Genomic DNA, 16,122 nt, shown 5'->3' with positions numbered 1-16,122 from the left:
CCACCGGTGTGCTTCCACCCCTTCTCACATGGTGAAACAGGTGACTTCCTGGGAGCACAAGCCTAGGTCCTTCCCCTCCCTCATTTCCTCTCCCTCCAGCCAGGAATGAATTCATGTCTGCAGAAAGGGACTAAGGACACCACCACTGAGAGAAGCAGAGACATCACAGGCCTTGAAAAGCACCTGACACCACTTCAGCCCCCATCCCCGAGCTTCACCCAGCTTGGACTTTAGCACTGCACAGATCAAAAGGGGCCTAAGACAAGAAAGACACAGAATGAAGGAGCTGCAGTTAAAAAATGAAGAGCAAAACAGGGTGGTGGGGGGGGATCATGAGATTAGAATATTAATATCAAACTGCACAGAGGCCAGCCAGGAGACCCAGTGTTCTACTCTCCCGTAGAGCTCAGCACTGGCTCTCTGCCTCCCGTGTTCACACTCCATCAGCAGCATCAACAAGAACCATCAACTGGAGCCTAGAAGTATGCCTTGCTCCCACACCGCCTTCACCTCTGCAAGCTGCCCAGAACCATTCCTGCTCCTCCCTCCTTGCAAGAGCACCTACAGGTTCCTGCCTCCCTACTCCCAGGCAGCCGGGTATGGCCATAAATCCCAGCATGAGGCAAGAAAATGCACAGAAGTACCTGGGACTCTGGGAAGTGCCCATCCTGCTTCCTGGAATGCAGAGGTGATGGCTATGGCTCTGCTGGTCATCGGAAACCATGAAGACGAGAGCCACAGTGAGTCTGCATTTTTAGAACGAGAGAGATACAGTCTATGGGTTCACAATCACTCATCTACAATTCTGAAATCCCCAAAGCCTGGTTTTGGTGTTACTTGCTCAGCTGTGAAACCGGATCTGAAGACAAGAATGTGCATGTTCCTCTGCAGAAACACGATCTGTCTGTGTGGAGCAACAGCAATGCCCAGCCTTTGTGGGGAATGCCAGGAACTGAGTTATAAGCACTGGGTCACTCTTCTACAATCCCAAAAGATCTCTGTCCCGTGCCCAGGGTTCTGCAGACCTGCCTCCCGGCTAGCTTCTGTGTCTGGTCACCCGTAGCCAGACTCAGGCCTGGCTCTGCCATCCATCTCCAGCCCCCCTCTCCTCAGGCACAGGCCCACTATGTGGTCATGGGATCATCCTTCTGCTCACGACCAGAGGCCCCTGGATGATGAAGGACAAACTCCCAAACAAGCAAGGTGCTACCCAGCCTCAGGCCCCTGGCCCGTCAGTCTACACACGCAGCCTTCTACACTGTGTCTTATGCCAGTTGTCCCCAGCCTCCCTGCCCCTGCCTCTCCTTGACCACCCCCTAGTGACTACACCAACATTTCTGCCTTCTGCCAAGGCAGGGCCATGTCTCCTTGGCCCTCACATCACACCTCTGCATGTAAGAACTCAACCACTACGCACTCCACTCAGAAAATGCAGTTTCTCCATGGGCTCTTGTTCATTATGAAGAACAGATCTGAGGTCAGAAGGAACCAATGTTTGTAGAGTTTAAAGTATTTACCTCTAAACAAGAGCAGTGCCCTGCAGCCCCTGCGCTGCCTCAACTGCCATCCAAAGACTCCTGGGCCAACTCAACCAGTGCACAGACAGGTGCCTACACATCCAAGAAAAGAGACATTACTACAGGGTAGGAGAAGAGTGACTGAACTGTCCAAAGCACAGACGCCAACAACAGGATAGTCTGGCACACTTAAGAGAAGTAACCTATCCCTCTTTTTCAAAAAGGAAAATGGAAAGCTTTCTTTGCCTCTGTCCATAGATAAAATCTTTAGCACAAGGCCAGTAACTCCACAACTTATTTTTCATGAATCAGATTTTCTTTGCTAGTCAGAAAGCCAGAGGAGGACTAAAGTTCCTGTTATACTGCCTATGACGGCAACTCAAACAAAAGAGAAACCTGCTGCATGTGGGGGACCTGTAGCATTGACACCAACAGTTAATTCCACATTACTTCTCATTCCTCCTTTAGAGCAGAAGGGCAAACCTCAAATTTTTGAGAATTGGCGATTATTTTTATTTTTTAAAGATTTTATTTATTTGAAAGAGAGTGAGTGAGAGAGACAGCACGAGCAGGGGGATGGGGAGAAGCAGACTCCCCTTCTGAGCAGGAAGACTGACGTGGGGCTCGATCCCAGGAGCCCAGAATCATGACCTGAGCCAAAGGCAGTCTTTTAACTGACAGAGCCACTCAGGTGCCCCAAGAATTAGCAATAATTTTTAAAATACTCACTCCTGAGAGTTGACAGTGACATTACCTATCAGTGGGCACAGCTGCCACAATATACAGACACAACCTGTTCTAGGAACAAGACACAGCATTTCAAGGCAAGACTAAATATTTTTTTAAGATTTTATTTATTTATTTGACAGAGATACAGTGAGAGAGGGAACACAAGCAGGAGGAGTGGGAGAGGGAGAAATAGGCTCCCCGCTGAGCAGGGAGCCCGATGCAAGACTCGATTCCAGGAGTCCGGGACCATGACCTGAGCCGAAGACAGACACTTCACAACTGAGCCAGCTGGGTGCCCCAAGACTAAATATTCTTCCACGTCAAAAGCATAACACAAAATAAGAAAATGATACACCAGTATCTTCAAATATTATATAACATACACAAGATGTTTCTCAGTTGCAAAGCAATTACACTGGGTTTAGAACCCAAATGGAATACGTTTTACTTACAACAGGATATAAGTAGCTAGTGTGCCTCAAAGAACAGATTAATCTCCATGGGAGCAATCAATTTTTAGATATAACCTTCCCTTACTACACGGAAATATATACTCATTTTAGCAAATTTTTTTAAAAAAGGAAACAGATGCCCATTTGTAGACACATATTCTTGTCATCCCAATGGTATTTTATTTATTTATCTTTTTTAAAGATTATATTTAGGTCGCCTGGGTGGCTCAGACGGGTAAGTGTCTGCCTTCAGCAAAGGTCATGATCCCAGGCTCCTGGGATCGAGTACCACATCGTGCTCCCTGCTTAGCAGGGAGCCTGCTTCTCCCCCCGCCTCTGCCTCTCTCTCTCTCTCTCTCTCTCGGTGTTGCTCATAAGTAAATAAATAAAATCTTAAAAAAAAAAAAAAGTATTTATTGGGCCACCTGGGTGGCTCAGTCAGTGAAGCATGTGCCTTTGGCTCAGATTTTGATCCTGCGGTCCTGGGACAGAGCACAGAACTGGGCTCCCCCGCTCAGCGGGGAGTCTGTTTCTCCCCCTCCCTGCCACTCCCCACTGCTTCTTCTTGCCTTCTCTGTCAAATAAATAAATAAATAAATAAATAAATAAATAAATAAAGTCTTTTTAAAAAAAATTTTTAAGAAGATTTTATTTATTTGAGAGAGAGAGATTATGAGCGGAGGAAGGGGCAGAAGGAGAAGCAGACTCCCCGCTGAGCAGGGAGCCTGACATGGGACTCAATCTTGGGACTCCAGGATCATGACCTGAGCTGAAGGCAGAAGCTTACGTGACTGAGCCATCCAGGCACCCCTTAATGGTGTTTTAAATCCAGGTATGCATTGGCTATACCACACACAAGCACTTAACATACAATTCCACCAGTACAATTACTCCATACACACTATTCTACAACTTCTGTTCTTCTATGTGGATAAATACACTTTAATAGTTACATGGTATTTCCTTCAGTATAATGCAGTTTATATAATCTAAATGCCAAAAAAAAAAGATTAATTAGTACAATTTAAAAACCTATTTTAGTTTTTCTTGTAGATTTTCCAATCTTCTAATTAATGGCTGTTTTTGGCTTTGAATAGAGCTTAGTAATTTTTAAAAATGGCAAAAAGAAACTGGATGTGGGTTTGAATCTATCATTTCTAAGCTATGCACTTTTGGATTAACACCCTCCATGCCTCAATTTCCTCCTACAATAGGGACAAGAATCAATTCAACAGAGGGGCACCTGGGTGGCTCTGTCAGGTAAGTGGCCACCTCGTGATTTCAGCTCAGGGTCATGGGATCTGGCCCTGTGTCAGGCTGCACACTTAGCTCATAGTCTGCTTAGGACTGTCTGTTTCCCTCTGCCCCCACCCGCCGCCCCCTCACCACCCACTCACACCTGGGTGCACATGCGGGCACTCTCTCTCAGATAAATAAAATCTTGAAAAAAAAAAAAAAAAGAAAAAGAAAGAATCAATTCACAGAGCAACTGAGAGTAGGTGCTGGGAAAGCCAGTGTGCTTTCAAGGGCCCCTTCTATCCCATCCTCATCACCATCTACAGGTAAGAATTCCACCCTCCCCACTGGTGTGCTACATACATGGTAACATTTTAAAACATTCTTATAACTTAAATGCAAATTATTTCTTCCTTTATGTTAAAGAAAAATGTTCTTCCTAGGACTGTAGATATTTGGAAACATTTCTTTAACAAAAATCATTATTATAGTCTTGGCTTTGTGGTGGGGATATTTTAAAGAAAATGGAACCAATATATCAATAGTACAGACTACTGAAGACTTTCATATTTCCTGATTCAAATTACTAATAGTCAAGACAGACTTATTTTTTTAAGATTTTATTTATTTTAATTGAGACATGGAGAGGGAGAGCGTACAAGGGGGGAGGGAGGTGGGTCAGAAGGAAAGGGAGAAGCAGACTCTCTGATGAGCAAGGAGCCTGAGGTTCCTTGGGGGTTGATCCCAAGACCCTGAGATCATGACCTGAGCCAAAGCAGATGCTTCACTGACTGAGCCACCCAGCTGCCCCATCAAGATAGACTTACTAAGAATAACAGTCTGACTTTCATGTTATTTTGTACTCGAGGTAATTTAGAAAATTTTTCATACTCTATTTCACTTTTTAAAAATGGGATAATAAATTTGACTTTACTCAAATGTTGTCACGTCACTAAATCCAAGAAAAAGAACTGCCACTATTTCACTCAGTGCAAAATGACAAAAATGAGAATTAAAAGAATTAAAATTTTCACTCAAAAGAACTGACCTTCAGAAGCGACATCAGCAAAACAGCTCACTAAGAAGCTCCAAGTTCTCATTTACCCTCACCCCACACATAAACACACAAACACTGGAAAACATGCAGCAACTGTCAGAACCAATTTGTAAAAACTCTGCAAGAGAGTGAGAAGTCTGCAAACACCAAGTGCTGAATCAGGAAAGAGGTGCCATGGAACGGCAGGCAGGTTTTAGGTTCTCCTGCCCCTGCCTGCTCCCTCTGGCATGGTAGCAACAGGCCTTGGTCTTGAAGCACAAATTATCTTCAAGCATAAAAGGTCTTAAAGTAATGGTCTTAGGGGCGCCTGGGTGGCTCAGTGGGTTAAAGCCTCTGCCTTCGGCTCAGGTCGTGATCCCAGGGTCCTGGGATCGAGCCCCGCATCGGGCTCTCTTCTCAGCAGAGAGCCTGCTTCCTCCTCTCTCTCTCTCTCTCTCTGCCTGCCTCTCGGCCTACTTGTGATCTCTGTCTGTGAAATAAAATCTTAAAAAAAAAAAAAAAAAGTAATGGTCTTAAAGTAAACACAGTGTTAAAGTGGTGACAGCCAGGGTTGCCAGTATGGGGCTATTTTCTTGGTTTGGGGACAGAACGGACTTTGGTCACTATTGTATATGTCTCTTCTAACCTGTCACAGACTACCTGAAGGAGAGACATAGGCACTCTTCTGGTGTTTTGTTCAACTCAGAAATCAGGCTGAAAAGGCTTGAAAACACTGCACGTTAAATAAAAATCCTCAGAACCTATGGCAAAACATTACATACAGTCTAAACATACACTACACTTCCTAAGGCAAAAGCTGGGGAGAGTTTCTCTGGGAAATTAGGACATTCAAAAGTAACCGGTCATATGAGGAAGTTCAGAATACCACACAGATGTCCAGGGCAAGATGCATGCCTATACAAGACCTGAGAAGACTCTGGGTTTTCACCTTGAGCTGATCCTTAGGCACAGTGCAAGCCTAATCAAGAACTGAAGGAGAGGGGCGCCTGGGTGGCTCAGTGGGTTAAGCCGCTGCCTTCGGCTCAGGTCATGATCCCGGGTCCTGGGTTCGAGCCCCACATCGGGCTTTCTGCTCAGCAGGGAGCCTGCTTCCTCCTCTCTCTCTGCCTGCCTCTCTGCTTACTTGTGATTTCTCTCTGTCAAATAAATAAATAAAATCTTTAAAAAAAAAAAAAAAAAAAAAAAAAAAAAGAAATTAAAAAAAAAAAAAAAAAAAAAAAAGAACTGAAGGAGGGCCCAGGCCCAGAGCCAATATGCAAAGAATGGGAGACAGGAGAGCTGCTCATGTTCAGGAAATCTCTGTCGAAACACCAGCTAAACACAAGATAGAAATAGGACTTCAGGAACTACACTGCCAGGAAAAGAGTCTTTGGAGTAATAGTCTGCATAAGTCACTAGGCAAAGAGAACTCCTACAGCCTTTAACAAACAAAAAACAACAAACCTTCTGGGAAGGAGAACCTGATTTCCAGAGTTATTATATTATAATAGCCAAACGTCCAGTTTTCAAAGACAACAAAATCAAAAGCCACATGATGACCAGGAAAGCATGACTTGGTCAAAAGAACAAAATAAATGAACAGAAATCATCTCTGAAGAAGGTGAGACATAAGCCTTGCTAGACAAAGACTTTAAAAACAACCATGTCACGCACCTGGCTGAATCAGTTGGTAGAGCATATGATTCCTAATCTTAGGGTTGTAAATTAGATGTAAATTTTGTGAATTTACATTATAAATTAAACCCCATGGGTGTAGAGATTACCATAAAATAAAATTTAAAAAAAAAAGTATCTCAAAAAAAAACAACCATGTTATGTGCTCAAATAAACAAAAAAAACAACTAAAGGAAGTCAGGAGAATTACAAAGGAACAAACAGGAATATTAAAAAAAAAAAAGTAGAAATTATAAGATGTGACAAAAGAGCTATCTGTTGAAGTTGAAAAGTACTGTAAATGAAATGAAAAATTTACCATAGGGGTCCAGCAGCATCTCTGAACAGGCAGAACAAAAAATCCACAAACTTAAAGATAGGATAACTGAAATGATCAAGTCTGAGGAGCAGAAAGGAAAAAGAAGACTGAAAAGAGCCTTAAAGAACTCGTGGGACATCAAGAAGTAGACCAACACACACCTTATGGGAGTCTCAAAAGAAGAAAAGAAAAAGAGGCAGAAGGAAAATATTCGAAAAAAATAATGGCTGAAAACAGCTCAAATCTGATGAAAGACACAAACCTACAAATCCAAGAAACTCCATAAACTCCAAGTAGGATAAACTCAAAGGACCCATAACAAGACATTATAATTAACCATCAAAAGACAAAGAGAGGGGCGCCTGGGTGGCTCAGTGGGTTAAAGCCTCTGCCTTCGGCTCAGGTCATGATCCCAGGTCCAGGGATCGAGCCCCGCATTGGGCTCTCTGCTCAGCAGGGAGCCTGCTTCCTCCTCTCTCTCTCTGCCTGCCTCTCTGCCTACTTGTGATCTCTGTCAAATAAATAAATTTTTAAAAAATCTTAAAAAAAAAAAAAAAGAGAATCTTGAAAGCAGCAAGAGAGAAGTAACCTGTCGTATACAAGGACTCTCTATAAGGTTAATGGCTGTTTCTCTTCAGAAGCCATGAAGGCCAGAAGACAGTGAGATAACATTTAAGTGCTAAAAACATGAAATAAATTTAAAAATTAAAACTGTCAGCTGAGAATTATTATATCTGGCAATCTGTCCTTCAAAAATGAGAGAGAAATTAAGATATTCCTCAATAAACAAAAATTGAGGGAGTTCATTAACACTAGACCTGCCTTACAAGAAAAGCTAAAGGGAGTCCTTCAGGTGGAAATAAAAGATCACTCTACGGTCACTCAAAACCATATGAAGAAATTATCTCCAGTGTAGGTAAAAATGTTAGAAAATATAAAAGTTAGTATTATTGTCATTTTGGTTTACAATTCTACTTTTGATTTCCTACAGAATTCAAAATACAAATCCATAAAAAATTATAAATATGTTATTTGGCACACAATGTATAAAGATGCAATCTGTGACAACATAAAAGGGAGGAGGAAGGACATACACAGGAGGAGAGGTTTTGAAGTTGATATCATTTCAAAATAGATGGCTTTAAATTTAGGATGTTAAATATAATCTCCATGGTAAACACAAAGAAAATCTTTAAAATATACACAAAGGAAAATGAGAAGAGAATCACAACAGTAAAGAAAGAAAGAAAGAGAAAGAGAGAGAAAGAAAGAAAATCACCTAAACTAAAATCAGACAGTTAGGGGGGCGCCTGGGTGGCTCAGTGGGTTAAAGCCTCTGCCTTTGGCTCAGGTCATGATCTCAGGGTCCTGGGATCAAGCCCAGGATCAGGCTCTCTGCTTAGTGGGGAGCCTGCTCCCCCCACCCTGCCCCAGTCTCTCGGCCTGCCTCTCTGCCTACTTGTGATCTCTGTCTGCCAAATAAATTAAAAAAAAAAAAAAAAAAAAAATCAGACAGGAAGAAAACAAGGGACAACAAAGCTGTAAGACATAAGGAACAACAGTGAAATAGCAGAAATCTTTCCTTACCGTAATTACTTTAGACATAAGTGGATCAAACTCCCCAATCAAAATATTTGAGACAAGAAATTTAAATTTTTTTCTTTAAAACAATATTAATGTTTACTCAGCCAATTCTCCTGTATCAGGCAAAGACAATCTACACCACAACCCCATGAAGTCAATTCAGTAATATCCTGTTTATAGAAAGAGGACCCTAAAGCTGAGAGATTAAATAGTCTGATCACATGGGGGAGAAGGCTCTCATCTCCCCTGCTCAAGCAGTGCTATGAGACTGTTCACTAATGAATGCCTGCGTTACTCATTCTTACCTCACCCTCAATCTTTCCTGTGTGGAGAGAAAGACACAGAGGAGATAACAAGTAACCTCTGAAATGTGGCTCTTAAGACCCCAGAGAGCTGCCCTCCACAGAACAGGGAGGGCACCTAAGACTGACCTAGAACCTACTAAACACCAGGAACTGAGAGATACTCAACCAGTCTTCTCAGGAATAAAATCTTTAATTCTGTTATTCATTTTTCATGTTTGAATCCTTTTTAATAAATGTCCCTCCTTTATTTTGCATGATTTTATCTTTTACAGCAAAATTGCCTTATAGTCAATTAGTTATGTAGCAAAAATGTTTGCAGAGAAACTACAGGACACAGGAAAAAATGCAGTATTGTTAAAACATCACCTACACGCTCAAAATGCTACTATATACTGAAAAAGACCGGAAAGATACAACAGTAAGTGTCCACCTTACTTGTTTAGGGTTTTTTGTATTCCATCTATTCAAGTAAAAGTAAAAAAATGAATTTCAAACTTCCAATTTTTACGACAAATAAGACAAATAAGAAAACGGCATCTGACAGCAGTCTTTTGTAATATGCTTGTGGTGACACTAATGTCAGACTCCCTCACATCATCAGTTCATTTTTCAGGAAAACCAAGACAAACAAACAAAACCACCCCACCAGAACAATGCAATAGATTAATTCAATGTCTCTTTAACCCCATTAACTGTAAATGTTTTCAGAATAACTTTACCAGTAAGATATGCCTGAGAGTACATATTCCAAGAGGGAGAACGTTGGGTTACTCCTTAAAATACTAAGACGAATCTTAAACCTAGCTAAGATTTATAGAAGGTGTTCTTCTGTGCGTGTCCTTCCAAAACTGCAAAGGGAGTGATTCCGCATCAGGCCTCTCCACCTCAGGCTTCATTTCAGAAAGGTGCCTGCCACTGAATTTGAAACAAATGCTATTAGCTTAAAGGTTTTAAGTGGGTATGATCTGTAAAAAATTATCAAGATTCACTCACGATAGCTCCAAGAATAATATCCAACGGCTGTTATCAACTACTCTAAAACTGTGCTGGGCGGTGGGGGGCCTTCGGTCTTCCTCCCTACTACTGACATTTGAGATTGGATCATTATCTGTTGCAGGGGAAGGGACTATTCTGTGCATTATAATATTTTTAGCAATGTCCCTGGCCCGGCCCACTAGATGCCAGAAGCAGCACCTCCTCCCAGTTGTGCCAACCTAGCATGTCTCCAGATACTGCCAAATGTCCCAGAAAGGGGAGGGGGCCCTGGTAAGAACCACTGTTGTACTCTGATGCCTTTCACTGGATAAGAAGCAATCTGTGCCAAATGACAAACTTCAGCAAAAGCCAAATAATGTCTAAAATCCCTAAGGAATTCTCAGCAGAGCACCACATACACACACTCTAGAAATTGATGCATATAGGAAAGGCAGTTTTCTTTCTTTCTCTCTCTCTCTTTCTTTGTGGAGAGAGAGGGTGTATGCAAGGGGTTGGGGGAGGAAAGGAACAGAGGGAGAGAGAAAATCTCAAGCACACTCCATGATGACCAGAGACTGACCTGGGGCTAGATCTTCATGATCCAAAGATCATGACCTAAACCGAAATCAAGAGTTGGACACTTAACTGAGCCATCCAGGCACCCCAGGAAAGGCAGGTTTCTAAAAAGTGCTTCCTAATCTCCCCACGTGGGCACTTCCTGGGATGACAACAGTTAGCACCTTGTCGTGGTGCTCAAACTGCTTCAAATCACAGAAACAGTGATGTGTGCCTTAAACAAGCCCTGATGTAATGTTCAAAAATATATTCAAAAAATCCTCATCAAAAACTGGGACCAGAGACGCCTAGGTGGCTCAGTTGGTTAAGCAGCTGCCTTCGGCTCAGATCATGATCCCAGCGTCCTGGGATCGAGTCCCACATCAGGCTCCTTGCTCTGCAGGGAGCCTGCTTCTCCCTCTGCCTCTGCCTGCCATTCTGTCTGCCTGTGCTTGCTCTCTCTCCCTCTCTCTCTCTGATAAATAAATAAAATCTAAAAAAAAAAAAATGCTTAAAAAAAAAACAAAAACTGGGCAGAAGTGTGGGAGCTGACTTACTATATTACCACTATTTAAGATATTGTAAACTGCTCCAAAACCCAAACATAAAAGAAAACATGAGCTATGCAGAGATGTTAAACAGATAAGAATACTATCCAAGATGTTGATGCTTTCATTAAAAGCTTCCTTATTTTAGAAACTGTCTTTTCTTCGTTAAAAAAAAAAAAAAACAAAACCAACAGAACACCTCTCTCCTCAGCAAAACAAGAGCTGTTCCATTTTCACAATGGAAAAATCTGTTGTCACTATAATAGCCTCATCTCCTGGATTATTTCCACCAATTATGCATGAAGCTTTGCTGAGCTTCTGCAACTATGGATCTAGATGGAAGGTGCTGGTAATTGGGGGAGTCAAGTCTGACCGGAATCCCATTACTAGACAGATGATCAGCACCTGAGAATGTTCACGTAACAGTAACATCCTAAATCAGCACTCAGTGGGTACACATGTTCTGGATATAGCCCAAGCGATGATGGCTCTGTGCCATTTCCAGGGGGTTACAAACACATATAGGACCTGGTCCCCACATCATGGAAGACCGGCACAGAGGAACCTCAGCGAGTTGAGTTACGGCACAAGATGATGAGGAGGGAAAGGAGGGAACATCTCTGCCTCCCTTAGCCTGACAGCACAGCGGTGGCGGGGGGGGGGGGGACGACACACTAGTCCTGAGAACAGGCTCCACCACCTACTACTAAGGGTCCTGAGCACCAATGTCAGCCTGGCAAGCGCTCAGCTGTCATGACAGACCTGCAGAGGAGCCCAGCTTCAGGTCTGTAATGCCTCCCAGGAAGAAAACATAGCCCAAATTTGAAAAATGTATGTGGTTCCTTACATTTCAGTAAAAAAGCAGTTTTAAAAAGAAAAACAGTGCATTGTGAATTATGAAGTTCTTCAACTGAACAGAGAAGCCATTCTTAATTTCCAAAACAACAGTTTGGCCAATGGCATTAATGAACAAGTATCCTTCAAATCAGACCACAAACGGGACAACTTTTAACCAGTTCCCTTCCCTGACTTTGTAACCAAGGCAGAAGCAGTTTTTCTTCTCTCCCAAATCAGGAAAGTTCCGTGGTGATGCTTACAGTTGGGAATGGAAGAGAACCAACAGAGACTGCAAGAGGGAGGGCACCCCTAATGCACCTCTTCTGGCCCAGCCTGCTGGACAACACCAACCACGTCCCACAGCCTCTATGCCTAGGTGCTAGGAGGGAGAGGGCAACTTCTCCCAGCTGAAGGAACTTCAAACTTCACTCACTACTCCAAGAGGCCCTAGATCAACTGACTACAGGCATGTGTGCATGTGTACAGAGCTATGAGCAAGCTGAAGAGTGCTGGCCCTCAAGAACACTGATGCCCTTGGGTCACATTTTGTGACACATTAAGTCCTCACAGGCCCCTTCACACCAGGGCACACTCATGGACAAAACACGCGTAGCCCCTGATGTACCAGGGACACAGGCACAGTGCTGTGTTGCACAAGTCATACAGTTGTTATCTCATGTTACACACGAGAGAACAAAAATTCCAACAGGTTAAACGGGAAGGTGGAGTCTAGCCCCAGGGTGCCCAGCTCCAAAGCCCATCCTCACCATCTCCTGATACAATCAGACACATAAGACCAAGACCAATGCAGGTGACAGGTCCTGCCACATAGGCTTGTTTCTCAAAATGCATTATGAAGGGGGGGCCTGGGTGGCTCTGTGGGGTAAAGCCTCTGCCTTCGGCTCAGGTCATGATCCCAGGGTCCTGGGATGGAGCCCCACATCGGGCTCTCTGTTTGGCAGGGTGCCTGCTTCCTCCTCTCTCTCTGCCTGCCTCTCTGCCTGCTTGTGATCTCTGTCAAATAAATAAATAAAATCTTTAAAAAAAATGCGTTATGAATTCAAGTTATTTTACATCTAAACTGTCTTAAACCACTCATTAAACATAAAAATAAACGGAGTTTTGCCACTGGAAGAATTACCACATACTAGGTGAAGTAGAAGTTAACCCAGTTGTTGGGTTATTTTTAACTTAGTAAATTGACAACTACATTAAAATAGCTGCCCAGTGTTCCCAATATCTACAAATCAGTGATAAAATATATCTCAGTTTGGTAAGTGAAAACATATTATAGCTTTTTAAAAAATTTTTTAATTTATTTATTTGACAGAGATCACAAGTAGGCGGAGAGGCAGGCAGAGAGAGGAGGAAGCAGGCTCCCTGCCGAGCAGAGAGCCTGATGTGGGGCTCAATCCCAGGACCCTGAGATCATGACCTGAGCCGAAGGCAGAGGCTTAACCCACTGAGCCACCCAGGCGCCCCATACTATAGCTTTTAAAGAAAAGCACATAGTGGTCATTAAAAGCAGTTGATTTATATGCTGAGCACTTTTCAAAGTGCAAAGCCCATCTGCCCCTCTGCTATGGATGTCTCCCTACTCATCACCCAGTCCTGAGCCCTGGACTCCAGACATCTTGGTTCCTGGCTCTCAGCTTTGTACACAAACTGGTCAGCTGCAGGTCATAAAATATAAAGGCATCTCAGCCAACCCTGCAGCCCTGGAACAAGAAAACACGAGAGACCTCACTAGTGGGTCCTGCTCTGGTCTTCAAATAAGACATCCCCATGGGATGTTCTCCTACAGGGAACCCTGTCCTTCATACCTTGTCTGTGTCTGTTCTGTGGGCCAACCAGGCCTCTGCTGCGTCTCTCGGGGGTTCCTTCACCCACTTGGCTCCACTGACCCATAGGGTCTCCACTCTTCCCAAGCCTATTCTTAACTCCACCCTCCCCACAACAGTCCCCTGCCCCCACGAACTTCTTACACCCTCACTTCCACTCACTCTCCAGCCCCACACCTAGCCTCCTTCCTCATCCTCCAAGAGGTCCTGATCGCCAAGCACATGGCTCTCCAAGGAACAGGACATCGGTGACATTTGAGTCACTACACTTTCCTGAGGCCATCTCCACTCCTGGCACTCCGCTTACTCTCCTCTTTCTGTTAACTGGTATTCTCTGAGAACCTTGCTTCTGCCCCATTCCCACTTCTAAACACAACCAAGTCATTGGGAGTTCCTTCAGTTCTTTTCTTGGGAGTCTTTGTGTGGAAAACTCCAGAAGCCACTCTCTGCTCACCTCTCTCCAGTCCCAACCTTCAAGGACGCTATCCCTGATTTAATGAGAAAGTCCTCAAATGTGACATTAACAAACTTAATCTGCAAGTTAAAACATGCCATACAAGAAAGAAAGTAGTGCTGTATCATGAACTGATTGACAATTAATTTAAAATAGGAACAGGTCACTTTTCTAAATATACACAAGTGTGGTTTCACATGTTAAGTAGTTTGGGGCAATAGCAAATTCAACCTGTTCTATTTATGTTTGGCTATTAGATATTCCAGGACCTTTCTGATCAAAAATATGTCAAATTCACTTGAGAGGTTTCAAAGTACTTGAACAACTGCTAAAGAGTTGTTTATTTTTATTTATAAATTATACTTAGTTTGCTACCATGGCAACAACAAGAGCAACAACACACCCAGACATTCCTGCCCAGCAGATCTTCCTAAAACACTTTATTGCCCACTCAGGCACCAGAACGGGTCCCTAGACAAGTAAGAACCCTGTCCTCAAAGAGGACACTCTTCATTCTGTCACTGACCATATTGAAAATGCTCCCCAACCAGGCCCAGGCAAACGTCACACTGTACATTGAGGCCCAAGGTCCCTTCTAACCTAAATTCCATGTATTTCAGCACCAGGCTCCTGGCCCAGGGACACCCATAAGGCCACCTCCACCTGCTCACTTCCAGGAGCACCCCCACAGGAACACATGCACACAGGTGGCCCGGGGTTCTTCCACTGAGGCCACCCCAGAGAATTCCCTAGTACCAACAACACCTGCACCTCCAGTTGAGTGAGATGCTCCTGGAGAAGAAAAAGTTTGCATTTCTGTACACAGAGCGCCACACAATTTGTGGAAATCACCTGTTTTCTGGAAAAACCACACGTCCTGGCACTCATGTGCATGCTCAGCAACCTCCCTACACACTTGAGGATCCGTTTTGCTCACCAATCATCATGGAAAAACCATCTGTGTTCAGCTTTTACCCAAACGGCTTAAAATACAGCGGCCAGCGCACAGGATCACCGGCCTCGTCTTTCTCTATTCCCCTTCAATTAATACGTTACTTGCTATTTTAACAGAATGACAAGTCATTCTTTAAGTCTAAATTACTTATGTGCTCTGCAACTTCTCCGTATGTAAATTAACACTAACTACAAGACACAAATTCACTCTAAAATTGGAATTGGACTAAAATCACTGTTGTTCAAATAAAAGACCAACCATGGATTGTCCTGCGGTTTTTTTTAACTTATACACTGATTTTCAATTCAGGGGACAAAGCTGCATAACTGCTCGAAATTACATGTGCTTTTAAACTTGCACAAACTGGGGCGCCTGGGTGGCTCAGTGGGTTAAAGCCTCTGCCTTCGGCTCAGGTCATGATCTCAGGGTCCTTGGATCGAGCCCCGCATCAGGCTCTCTGCTCAGTGGGAAGCCTACGCCCCCACACCCCTCTGCCTGCTTGTGATCAAATAATCTTAAAAATAAAAAAATAAACTTGCACAAATTGACTTTTTGACTCAAAAAGAACTTGTAACTTAAAACTACATTTAGGGGCGCCTGGGTGGCTCAGTGGGTTAAGCCTCTGCCTTCCGCTCAGGTCATGGTCTCAGGGTCCCGGGATCGAGCCCCGCATCAGGCTCTCTGCTCAGCGGGGAGCCTGCTTCGCCCCCTCTCTCTGCCTGTCTCTCCGCCTACTCGTGATCTCTGTCTGTCAAATGAATAAATAAAATCTTAAAAAAAAAAACCACACAAAAAAACTGCGTTTAGTTTCAAAGAAAGGATTTTTTAAAGCACTTTCTCTACATTCAGCTAGCACCAGCCGCCTTCACGGCGTTCCTCTCCGCAAGCCGCTTGTCAGCGCCCTCCACCACACGCCGGGAACGCGGCCTTGAGGAGGGGTGCTGCGACGTCCCAGTCACTGCGTATTCCACCGTCGAAACGCCAAGACCTTCCGAGGAGAGCCCCGGGCCCAGGTGAAATGCCGGGCGCGGTGGCCCCGAGCCGGGTCCAGGCGCCGGCCTCCAGCGCGCCGCATCTCCTCCTCAGCCGTCTCCGCGCGGCCGGG

The 16,122-nt window shown here is 43.9% G+C and overlaps 1 protein-coding gene across 1 annotated transcript in view; it reads right to left on the bottom strand.

Moving 5' to 3' along the window:
- Positions 1–16,122, bottom strand: part of LOC111160427 (forkhead box K2) — a 72,057-nt gene that overhangs the window by 54,617 nt on the left and 1,318 nt on the right.

The sequence above is a fragment of the Enhydra lutris genome, unplaced genomic scaffold (assembly GCF_002288905.1).
Source record: "Enhydra lutris kenyoni isolate GAN:26980312 unplaced genomic scaffold, ASM228890v2 scaffoldscaffold75, whole genome shotgun sequence".
In the NCBI taxonomy this organism is placed as follows: domain Eukaryota; kingdom Metazoa; phylum Chordata; class Mammalia; order Carnivora; family Mustelidae; genus Enhydra; species Enhydra lutris.
Note: the sequence above shows the minus strand (reverse complement) of the source record. Positions and strands in the feature narration are given on the sequence as shown.